The 12,357-nt window shown below is 36.0% G+C and overlaps 1 pseudogene; it reads left to right on the top strand.

Moving 5' to 3' along the window:
- Positions 1-10,098, top strand: part of LOC121463266 — a 104,984-nt pseudogene extending 94,886 nt beyond the window's left edge.
- Positions 10,099-12,357: the final 2,259 nt, after the last annotated feature.

The following is a 12,357-nucleotide window of genomic DNA, read 5'->3' as shown; positions in this document are numbered from 1 at the left end:
TCAGTGGAGTTCAAGGAAGAGGGTCAGAAAGAACAGAAAAATATAGGAACCAGAGGACTGGGAGGATATGTAGAAAGAGGACTTTAGGTCATGACATTACTGTTGCACACAAGTCAAATCAGGTGTAATAATTTACACTAGAAAAGCAGAATATATTTTCCTTCCCTTGAACATATTTTTTTTCTCACATAGTATGCCTTAATTATGGTTTTCTCTTCTTCTGTCCCTCCCTCCAACTACCCTCGCATCTCCCCTCCTTTGTAAACCAACAGCCTTTCCGTCTCTCTTTAGAAAACAAACAGGCACCTAAGGAATAATAATAAAATATAATATAATGAAATAAGATAAAGAAAATACTAACAAATTATTAGAATTGAACAAAACAAACAGACAGAATGAAGATGATCCAACAGAAGGGGCAAGAATGAGAGATCCACCCATTCACACACTCAGGAATCCTATGAAAATTAAACTGGCTGTCATAATATATCTGCAAAGGACCTTGTGCAGACCATCAGGCTCTGTGTATGCTGCTTCACTCTCTGTGAGTTCATATGTGAAAAGCATCACTTCAAGTCAATCAAAGTTTTAGGCATGGATGGTATGAGTACCTTCAAGATCCAACTCTATCACAGTAGGTATGGGTAACTGAAAGTTGCTGAGAGGAGACTCACTTTTGCTTAAGGATGTGGCCACCAGGAGGTTGCTCATGAACAGTCACGCTGTCTGACTCTATTCTAAATATTTGTGATTATACTCACATGTTTCTGTTGCTCTCCATTTTGATCAGGAAAGCTTCTGAATGGGTAGTGTTAGAGACACAACTTTTCAAAGTACTGAGTATATATAACTGAGTGTCAGCTGGGGATGGGACAGCTATATCAACCATGTCCCACCCAAGGCTCAGGGAACTTCAAGAAAGATGGGATGGAGAGAAGAGAAGAGCTGGTGGATAGAGAGGAGAGCTGTGAAATGCCGACCACTGAACTTGACATAGTTGATGCGAACATCGATTTAAAGTATCTATGGCTTTGTGGTTGCTTGGGCAAGACCTACACAAGCTTGAGGCAGTAAAAAAGGCAATCATGGATAGGAGAGGGTCCTCTCCTTAGAAAAGAGCTATGGGAAGCTGATGGCTGCTAAAGGAACAAGAGTCCCTTTCTTTCGGGATTTGGCCACTGGTGTGCTCATCCTTAGTGTACACACATATTGGAGGCACTGTTTGGACTTGCGGGTTAATAATACCAATTATAAAAAAATTACATATTTTAAGGATGTAAAAAGAGGATCTCTAAGTATCCACACAAAAGTATAATTGAGAAGATGAAATGCAAATTATATTGATTAGGATATTATTTATATGTATTATTGTTAAAATGTAATATTGAGTCTGGCCTCGGGGTACATACCTTTAATCCTAATACTTGGGAGGCAAAGGTAAGTAGAACACTGTGAGTTCCATCCCAGTCAGGACTATATTGTGAGACCCTGTCTCAAAACTCAACCAAATAGACAAAAGTCACATTATGTTCTGAAATGTATATAAATTGCTACGTGTTACACAAAAATTATTTTCAGCCAGGTGATGGTGGCACAAGCATTTAATCCAAGCACTTGGGAGGCAGAGGCAGGCAGATCTCTGGGAGTTTGAGGCCAGCCTGGTCTACAAGAGCTAGTTCGAGGACAGGCTTTAAAGTTTCAGAGAAACCCTGTCTCAAAAAACCAAAAAAAAAAAAAAGTAAACACATTCCAGGCAATAAAATTTCTTCCTATCCTGATGTGATTATTATATATCACATACTTCAAATGAATTGTCAACCCATAAATCAATTTTTTAAAGTAATAATTTGGATACAAACTCATAGTACCTTTCTTTTAAATTATAAAACTACAGGAAGCAACATAAAAGAACAAATGTTTCTTGTGTGTTATTTTTAATCATTTTAAGTAAGCATCAGTAATATTACAACAAAGCAAACTGCAGGTGTTCACATCCTGTCTGCTGCTCCCTGTAACACTCACAGCTGCTGCCTCTCCAGCCACCTGACCAGGACACTTCCCCTGGAACACTGAGGTTAAGAAAATCATCCTGTTAAATGTTTACACTTGCAGCTTACCATTTTGTGTTGAAATTTTCCTCCCATGATAACATGCTGAATATGATCAAAGTTTCCTTAAAATTTTTTTTGATAAAGTTCTTCAAGTACTTAATTTTGAATTACAATTTGACATCAGGCATCAGTAAAGTAGAAGCTGGACGTACCATTCTTTCAGTGATAATTGGCAGATATTCCATGGTAATTTATTAAAATGTAATTATAGACAGAAAATAATTCTCTTATGTTGATCTATTGGAATCAGGGAGAGAACAATAAGAAAACAACAATTAACAAAATCGCTGAATAACGTACCATAGTTTGAGTAGATTTCTAGACTTGCAGGATTTTGAATTTGAATATAAACTGGCAAGGTGGTTGATTGCAGTATAATGTACTAAATTGGTCATCTCATTTTCTATGCTCTTTTATCCAAAATTTATGTATATTTTTTATTTTAATTCTTTCTAATATTTCAATGCCTAAGAACTTGTAAAGGAACAAACAGGATATCATTAAAAAGTAATACATTTTCCAAATAAAACATATTGAAAAATAGAAATGTTTAAAATGATTATGCCTTATCTATCTATGTTAAAAATACGCAGGAAATAAATTCTTGACTTTAAAAAAATAATAGTATAACATATACTCTAAGTGTCAGGAAAAAAAAAAACACAACTATAGCATCTTCCTGCTATAATGCTTAGTAGGTGCCTGAAGAACATGGACTTTCAAGATGCTTAATACGACTTTTTCAGCAGTACCTTACCTTGTGTGTTTCTGTCAATATTTTATGTGTTTTCTGCAACTGTGCAAAATACCGACATGTGCAGTTGTTCACAGTGGAACAAAATTCTATATATAGATGAGGGTAGCTTTCTGAGAAGAATCCTCACAGTACAGTGACTAAAGTCTGAGATCTGGCTTCATTTTGAGCTGCACTGCATTCTAATACCCACTGGTTCTCCAAGCTCGACTTAAAATATTTGTTTATCTTTTCTACCTATTTCTGTATCTACAAAACTGTCAGATACTCTTTGGTTAGTCAGGAACTTTGAAAAATATTTCAGCTAACCATTTTCCAAAGGAAGAGGATAAAAAGTACACCAGAATCAATGTTTTCGAAAGGGCACCCGCATCAATTGCCCAGACTCCATCATTAATTTGGCTTGGGCTATTATCAGTGGAGCTGGATGTTCATCACTCCAGGAAGCAATTCAGGTGCTGGTACAACAGAAAACACCATGCTCATTTTTCTTGATTTCAGAATGTCTCCTGAGTCACACATGAACAGAAACAGAGACAATTTGGTTTGTTCAGTCATTCTCAGTAACTAGAAAATCATCAATATTCTTCGAAACAGAAATAGTTTAAAAGTAACATGATTATCACAGTGTAATATTCAACTCATCTATGTTTATTGCAAGAAATCACTTAGTCAAAATGTCTGATTTCTCAGTTGCTAGGAGCACAGTTACCTGAGTAAAGGGTTGAAGATACCTCAATGAGGAAAAATGAGGAAACCATCTCAGTGTTTTACTGCTCCTTTCCTTGAAATCTGGCCTCTCCTTCAGTCAGCAATTCTCAAGTTTGAGAGCTATTGCAGGGTTGAAAAAACTTACTGTAAAATAAAACTTGAGTACTGTTCTCCATTATTTTGATCATTTATTCTTAATTTTTTGGTGGAAATTAAACTGATACCTTTATTGGATTTAGGCTCGTGTTTTGTTTTTTTTTGTTTTTTTTTTTTTTTTTTTTTTTTTTTTTTTTTTTTTTTGGTGGTGAATTTTTTTGTTTTTGGTTTTTCAAGACAGGGTTTCTCTGTAGCTTTGGTGCCTGTCCTAGAACTAGCTCTTGTAGACCAGGCTGGATTCGAATTCCCAGAGATCTGCCTGCCTCTGACTCCCGAGTGCTGGGATTAAAGGCTGCGGCACCAGCTACTGGCATGGTTTTCTTTTCTTGTCAATGTAACCAAATACATCCTAGAAGAAACTTAATAGACGAAATGTTTCACTTGGGGTCAAAGTTTGAGCATAGCGTCCATCATGACAATAAACACTTGGCAGTAGACTGGCTCTTGGCTGTGTCAGCAACTCACATTTTTCTAGAAAGAGATGGGAATGTGTGTGGATCTGTGCTGTAACTCCTAAAACCTTCAACCACCTACCACACACACTAATCCACTTACTTTGGCTATATGCATTTCCTCTCATCTTTCCACACCTTCCCAGACATTGTTAACAACTCAGCACCAATTACTTATACACAGAAGTCCCTGGAGCCTCTCTCACATTCAATGAAAAAAAGGATCAACAGCTTAATTAAGGGTATTGTGTTTTTTGAGTAATCACTTCAGTTCACAGCAGGAGAGGAAATGCTGTCTTCCCAACCATGTGACTCTTTAAGGCATTTGTGTATACCCACCATTGTTCCCATTTACTTTCTGTCATATCACTGTTTTTCATTCCCTCTTGCAACCACAGAGACCTCTTTGAACATTTAATATCTCTTACCACCAGGTTTAACAACATATTATGTATTGATAGTCAGTAGAATTCCCTGAAATTCTCATGTCTAAATCTCCTTACAATGCAAATTAATCTACACTAGGAGCTTATGTAGACTCCTTTAGCACATCTCTAAGATATGACTGAAAATTTCCTTTTACGATTTAACATGCCCCTTAAGGTAAAACCTTTTATAGATTGAACTGATCTTTCACCTAGCTGACATAGAACTTTTTGGGTGAGTATGTTTAAAGCTTGTTCATTGAGGATTAAACTACTGCAGTATACATTATAAGGAAAGTCTGAACACTTTTCCATTAGTTCTATCATGGTCAGAAGATTCTTCCACCTTTGCTTCCATGGGGATATGGTGGTGAGTTGAACCCTAGGTGAATATTCAACCATTTGTGCAGAAATCGAATACCATTTTGGCCATTCCTTGATGATTTAAGGAGGTTTGGATGATCATTTTTTCAAGGGATACTTCCTTCAACATTTTTTCTTTGTCTAAAAAAGACTGAATGATAATTGAAATTTGGAAACTAAGGGCCACTGAGCTACACAAAGGAGAAAAGATTTTTAAATTATATGTCGTCTAGAATCTTTATTAAAGTTTCATCTTAGGTTTGAAGATTGCATTTAAAAATCACCTCTGTTATGTTGGAATAAGATGTCAAAGATAGTGCTGCTGAAACCATTGCTTTTCTTTGTTTGCAGTACTAGGGTCTGAATCCAGGCCTCACACACGTGTGAGCCAATAGGTCTGCCATTGAGCTGCCATCCAATCCCACACGTCATGTTTTTAATGAAGCAGTAAGTTTTTAAAACATTGCAATGAATAACATTTCAAAAAATTTACTGTAGGAATTCCAGGTATGCCAGAAATGGACTTCTTATAGTTTGGGATCTCCTTTGAAGAAAACAGAAAATATGAAAATAGTCCTTGTTCAAAGTAAATATTTTTATAGAATGAAAAGTTGAAAGCAAACATTATTTTATTATTACTGATGGCTTAGAAAAATGCCACTTTCAACCTGTCTACTTATGCCTGGTAAAGTTGTATAAATTTTTAGGACTTTAGGAAATTTGTAATAGGTTTTATCGTTTTCTTTTCATTTATAGGCTGCATAATATCAGGTTTGAAGTTTCTTAACACACTCATTCATCAGCATCTCAGTGTTGTGAGCATTCTGTCCAGGAGATTCATTACTTTTAGCAGCAGGCTTTGTCTGGTCAAATGCTATACAATTGGAAAAATGAGGTTAAACATATTTGTTTAATAATGTTAGTGAATGTCAGAGAATGAACTACTTATGATCAATTTCACAAAAATCAAGAAAAAAAATTAATGCTATTTTTAAATGATAAATACCTGTTATTTGAGTTTCTAGCAGATGTGTAAATAAACACAATACTGTAAATATCAACCCATTTAAGGCAGAACTTCTTTACAGAGAAAAGGAGTGGCTTACTCACCCTTATGTTCCTGTGAAGAGACACCATGACAATAACAACTCTTATAAAGGGAAGCATTTAATTGGGACTAGCTTGCAGTTTCAGAGGTTTAGTCCATTATACCATAGTGGGGAGCGTAGGTACATGCAGGCAGACATGGTGCTGGAAGAGCACCTGAGATTTCTACATTAGATCCACAGGTAGCAGGAAGAGTCTCTAGCTTGGCACAGGATTTTAAAACCTCAAAGACCATTCCTAGTGATACACTGCCTCCAACAGGGCCATACCTTCTAATTATTTTAATTCCTTCAAATATCACCACTTCTTTTTAACTAAACCTTCAAATATATGACACTATAGGGGCCATTTTTATTCAAACCACCACAGTGAGTGCATGTAACTTTGGATTATGATGGTAAGAAGTAGAATTTAAATGCACATAGCTGTATAACTGTTGTCCTACAGAAAAATCAGTAACTCTCTTACACTTTATACTTTCTCATTATTTGAGAGATTGCTTTAAATGTACCTCAGAAGAAATAAATCCTATTCATGATATTTACTTTAATGTGAATTCAAAGGAAAATATGTAATTAACTTACAGTTTTCTTTTTGCTTAATAATTTTCTATAACACAAAAAACCAAATGGAAAAAAAAAACATGATTTTAAATCATTGATTGAATACCTGCCTTGGGACCTTGAAACAGACAACAGAAATCCTCAAATAGAATATCTACAAAAGAAGATAAAAGCCACATAACCAGAATAAAAAGAATAAGGCTTGCCAGGTCTATATGCATGTATTTATAACCAAAATAAGAATTAGCAACATTTTAGTAAATATTTCAGCCTTTTGTGCTAGCAGATAAAGGGTGCCAGTATCTACTTGCCTGCTGGTTTGCTTGTCCTGGTCGGATAATTCTTTCAGTTTTAAAAGAGTACATTGAGTACCTGAAGTCACTAACAATATTGTGATGATTTAAAGATGTCTATATGAATCTGATCATTCAGATATTTAAGAATATCTAGTACTATATTGTCCAAGTATTGCTGTGTATAAAAGTAAAGAAGAAAAGTGCATAGTTAGGAACTTCTGTTGGGGTATGATGAAATGGTTGGAATTCATCTCCCATTTTGAGTTTCCCACCATATGCAGAACTTCCTGCCCCATTTTGGCCTTGAGTTCTCTGCCAGTCAGAAAGGCTCTTCCAACTAGTGACAGGCAGAGTACCAGTGCAACCAAACCAGGGATGTACTTACATTATTGCAGGAACCAAAACAGAAGAGAATTTATTATTTTTTGATAGTCTTCCTGATTTGTTCTAAATCTCACCTTATTTATATAAATATGGACACTCCAGAACTGCAGTAAAAAGAAATGATGAGAGCTTGACAGAGGAGGAAGAAAAGGAAAAGCTCCGTGGAAACTCATCAAGATTCTTAAGTGACTCCTTGCATCTGAGGCTTCTAATGGGCAAGAATTAAACTCCAGCAGTTCTAGAATTCCTGGAGCAGCTTTGATAATGGGAACTCATTCCCGCCAAAGCCTCGAAGTCCCACACTGGGAGTTTGTTTCTCCAAGGACTTGTCACCTTCAAGGCCTGCCAGATATGGGCGAATTGCCACTTTCCCTATTCTTATATGTATGTAACCTGCTTTTTGCCCATTTGCTCAGTGAGGGTCTGCTCTCAAGTGGCCCCAGAAGTCCTCTGAGAACGTTTAGCTGTGACGCTTCTCCAAGTTGTAAGGGCTCTCTGCTAGTCTCCAGCTGCTATGGAGTTGTCAAACATGCCTTTGTTTTGTCAAAGCCCAGGTGGCAATCTGTTTAAGTTCAGTTGGTTAGTACTTTTAGTGAAAAATAACCACCGGTTTGGAATTTTTACTCACTATGATTTTACCCTATTCTTTAAGAAAGATAAGACAAGAACCAGGCTGAAGGAGATATTCTACCAAATTATTTCAATAGTATTGCGAGGAAAATAATATCCAACACAGCAAACTGAAGGCTAGATCCAGTTAGATAATAGAGATACGCCATGTCTTTGAAAGGTGAAAAAAACCAATGGGTGTGCTTTATGGACTGGGTGAGTGTTCTCCACTTACTTGCTTGGAAATACTAATGTGTTTCATTTGGAGATATCCTCTGTAAAAATCTAAATGAGATCATAAGCATAGGAGGGTCTAATAGGATTCTCCATTTTATAGTAAGAAGGTGGCTTGATATTTTTTTCTGTTGTGGTGATAAAATACTCTAACAAAAAAAAGAAAATGATTATTTTAGTTCACAGTTTCAGGATACAGTCTACTGTGGCTGGGAAGGCATGAGATATATTAATTGTGTCACTTAAGGTGAATACAGAATATTACCATGGTACAGACAGCAGAATCAGGAGAGAAGTAAGGTTTTTTAATGTATGACTAATATACAATGTGTACAAGATTATTTTTTTCGACAAAGTATGTCTTGCTATTAAAAGTAGAGAAAGAACCTAACAAAATATTAGGGATTAAAAGTGAGGCATTAACCATGGGGAAGATTTAGTACTGCCACACTGAATAAATGCCAAAGTAGGGACTCAACAGAAAATATTTACATAATGATTGTGGGGCATTTCACTTTTCTATTTCCATTTAAAATAGACATGCCATATCACATAATGCACTCTCTCAACTGTAAATTGTACTCTCTCAAAAAACATTTTTCAGAGGTAGATTTTGAAAGTATGCTATAAGATCTAGTAAGGATCGTACCTCCCAACCATTATTTTATATCAAAGTGTACAGAAAATGGGGAAAGCTTTAAGTATATAGATGAAGTAAACTTTGGCTATGGACAGAGTCCTGGGACTGAAAATCTCACCATTGCTGCAGGGTTTTTCAATAGTACCCACCAACCTCAAAGATGAGTTTAATTGGAGACAAAAATATGTATTTTGTCTTGAAAACAAGAAATTAAGTCAGTTTTACTGGGGTAGCTTCAAAATTTGAATTTCTAGATTTAGAAGGCAAAGTCTGAGTTCTGAAAACTTAATAAGACTACATATATGGAAAAGAAATAAATTGTAGATATGAGTAATTTGAGGTACATGGTTGATATGATACCAATGATGATTAATCCTAGATTTAACAGGCAAAAGTTAATTATAAAAGCACTGAAAACAGACACAAAAATTGGGAGTGAATATATTAACACAATTACTAAAAATATGAAGGAAATACAAGCTCTAGAAAATAACTTAGGGAATATTTAAAATGTTTGAGATAAATATACAATAAATTCCAAATAAAGTTATAAACACAATAAATGACGATCAATAAAGATGAAGAAGAAACATAATACTAACACTCTGAGTTTCTGTTCACTAGACAAGAAAAAGGAGACTACTGTGTAAAGGTAAAATGCACAAATCAGGAGAGTAGATGAATGAAAAGGTCGAGAGGTAGTAATCAGTTTCCATTGTTAAGAAAGGCACTTTTGCTTATTAAATACAAAGAGAAAGATATAAAATCATTTATAAATTAGTCAAAACTATATAAAAAGGGATACAAATGAAAGTACAGAGATTGTTGGTCCTGCATATAAATTTCTCTGGGACCATAAAATCTGAACTTGCCCACAAGGAAAAACAGATCACGTTCTAAAACGGACCAACTAGAAGTGGAGGAGGCTGAATATTCAAGCGATGTAAGTTTACGAGAAAGTTCTCGGCCATGTCCATGTGTCAGCCACCTTGGCATTGGAGTAAGAAATGCATGATTAGGTATTTCAAATTCTATAAATTGGTTTTGACCCTAAATGGTAAACAGCAGTGTGATATGCAAAGGTGATCTTTGTGTGAACCATATTTTGTAAACATTGTATGAACAGAACTGTTGTTAGAAACAGTCAAGCTACATGTGACCCTGCCATTTAGTCCAGAGTGGGGAGAGGTCGAAGCTAAAAAGCGAACATGTAAGGATGATAGCACTCCACAACTGAAGCTACCCACAAATGAATATAAACTTCTGGATGCTCAAAATGAAGAGCAGCAGTGAAGGCAAGTGAATACAACCTCTTGAATTACCAGGATGTCTTCTAAAATTACATTTTAAATTTTATGTTATCATGGCCTTCAGGCTATGTTCTTATTCTGTTGTCCTGCTATAACACAGAGGTAACAATGCTTATCATTGACAGGATTATTAGTGATAGTCATTGTGAGGATGTGACATAACCTGACACTGTGTGCTTAATAAACAGAACACTTGTGGTCACCAACACCATCACAATAGGTGTTGAAGATAAATATGTGGAAAAAAATGGAATATAACCCCCTCGTACAGCTGATCTATGCTTTTACAAATCTTGCTGTTGAATAGAAAATAATACACTAAGGACTTGTTACCTGCCCCTAAAAACAAAAGGCCAGATTTATTGGTCAGAGTAGAGAAATCACTGCCAGTCTGGAGCCATATGTATACTGATAAGTTAGTTTCACAGCTCACCTTGCCTTCTTCCAAACCTTGCTCTGAAATATAAATAGTATGTGTCTCCGGGTAGAGGACAATAAGATACAGTGTGTCTGTTTCCTGTGCATTTCTTACCATCCTGCAGACCTTGAAGTAACTAAATCAAAAGACAAAAGAAACTGAAAAATTACTAGATGACACAAAGTTTATTGGAAATTCAAGATATTAAGTTCCCTATTAGGTACAGAAATTGGAGATGCATGATCTAAATTAATTTTGTATCCAAGAATTTTATGTATTATTAAAATAAAACCTATCATATCTGGTATATAAATTACCATATATTAAAACCAACTAGGGAATGTGCTGCAATAAGCATAGGAAGGCAGAACAGAGATTGTGTTGCTTTGGGGAAAAAAAAGGAGCCTTCAAGGTGTTCAGAGGGAAAAAATTCTTGGAATATTAATGGGAAAGTTGAAAGAGAACAAAGAAAGATGATTTTTAGAACAAACTTTTTGAGCTCTGGACACGAAGACAGCAACGGCAGTTAGAAGTTCTAAAATATTTCTCACTTTAAGTGACTAATATTCTATCATGAAAGACAGAAATGTTAACTACAGAGTTGGTGATGGCAATGTGAATATGTAGAAAGCACATGGAAAGAGTAGATTGATGAATAAGTTTCACACAGATCTGAGGATATCACCTGATCATAAGATGTTAAAAGGAGCTATGCCAACGGAAGTTTGCCTTGAGCACAACCTAATTGACCTCCAGTGTCTATTACAGCCTCACTGGCCCTCTCCGTCTTGATTGAGTTGATACACTTTTGTCTTCTCCCTGTAGAAGCTGTACCTTCCTCAAGAACCGCATTTCCAAGTCTTTCCTCCAGGATGATCCCACAAGGTTTTTTAATATGATGATGTCCTGGGTTAATTGTCATAGTCTCGGAATCAGAACAAGTTTTCTTTAAGTCGTTACAAAATGTTGACCTTCACTGAAAACACAAAATATGATATTAATATGTTGCTTGCATCCATGGAGCTGAAAACTTTGAAAGTACTTTGTATCAGCTTCTCAGCATTGCTTTTGATAACCATGGAAGGGCATGAGCCTATTCTCATGAAAGATCACTGCCTTTTGAGCCCTATTACAATGTTATGGTTAAATTTGGTGGCCACTGTGGATGTACAACAGAAACAAGTGAGAGACATGCCAATGAACTTGCCCCAGGAAAGCTTTTCTTGAGTAGATTATTTGCAGTGGGATGATGGTCTCTAAATATGGAGGTTCATCCTACCAAATAAAAGTGGCACAGAAGGGAAAGCTTGGCATTTGGCTTGCTGGCCTTTGCTTCTCAGTGGTCATTTTATCTACCCCATTGCCACCTTCACTGATCTTTCTGCTGCAGCTGCTACATCCCTTCCATTATACCATAACTTAATGTCTTTGGGCATTCATCATGGTTAAAGATCTTTGGTTCCACATGAAGCCTTCAGAGATTCAATAAAATATTAGGGCTGTTAAGGTATCCAGTAGCTTGGACTGAGCAGGCATGAGGCTCTTATCTTTTCCAGTGTGAATACAGTCATAGTTGGATTTAACATACAGTATCATAAAAGTTAATGCAATAATATATACTGTATTGGTTGTTCTCCTTAAAAAAAATCCCGACGCATGCACATTACAAGAATGTATTTTCATGAACAGCACGAGATTAAAAACCATACTCACAATTACATTTTGAGCTGCCTGGATTTGAAAGAGAACATCTCATTGAGGCCCGCAATTTGAGCTGACAGTAGTTTTTCTGCATTCCCCGTTATGCATTCATCCTTAGTAGAT

This window comes from Microtus oregoni, unplaced genomic scaffold, assembly GCF_018167655.1.
Source record: "Microtus oregoni isolate MIOR12 unplaced genomic scaffold, Mior012 000026F_ref0000081, whole genome shotgun sequence".
Taxonomy (NCBI): domain Eukaryota; kingdom Metazoa; phylum Chordata; class Mammalia; order Rodentia; family Cricetidae; genus Microtus; species Microtus oregoni.
The sequence above is the reverse complement of the archived record's forward strand: the minus strand, read 5'-3'. Positions and strand labels throughout refer to the sequence as shown.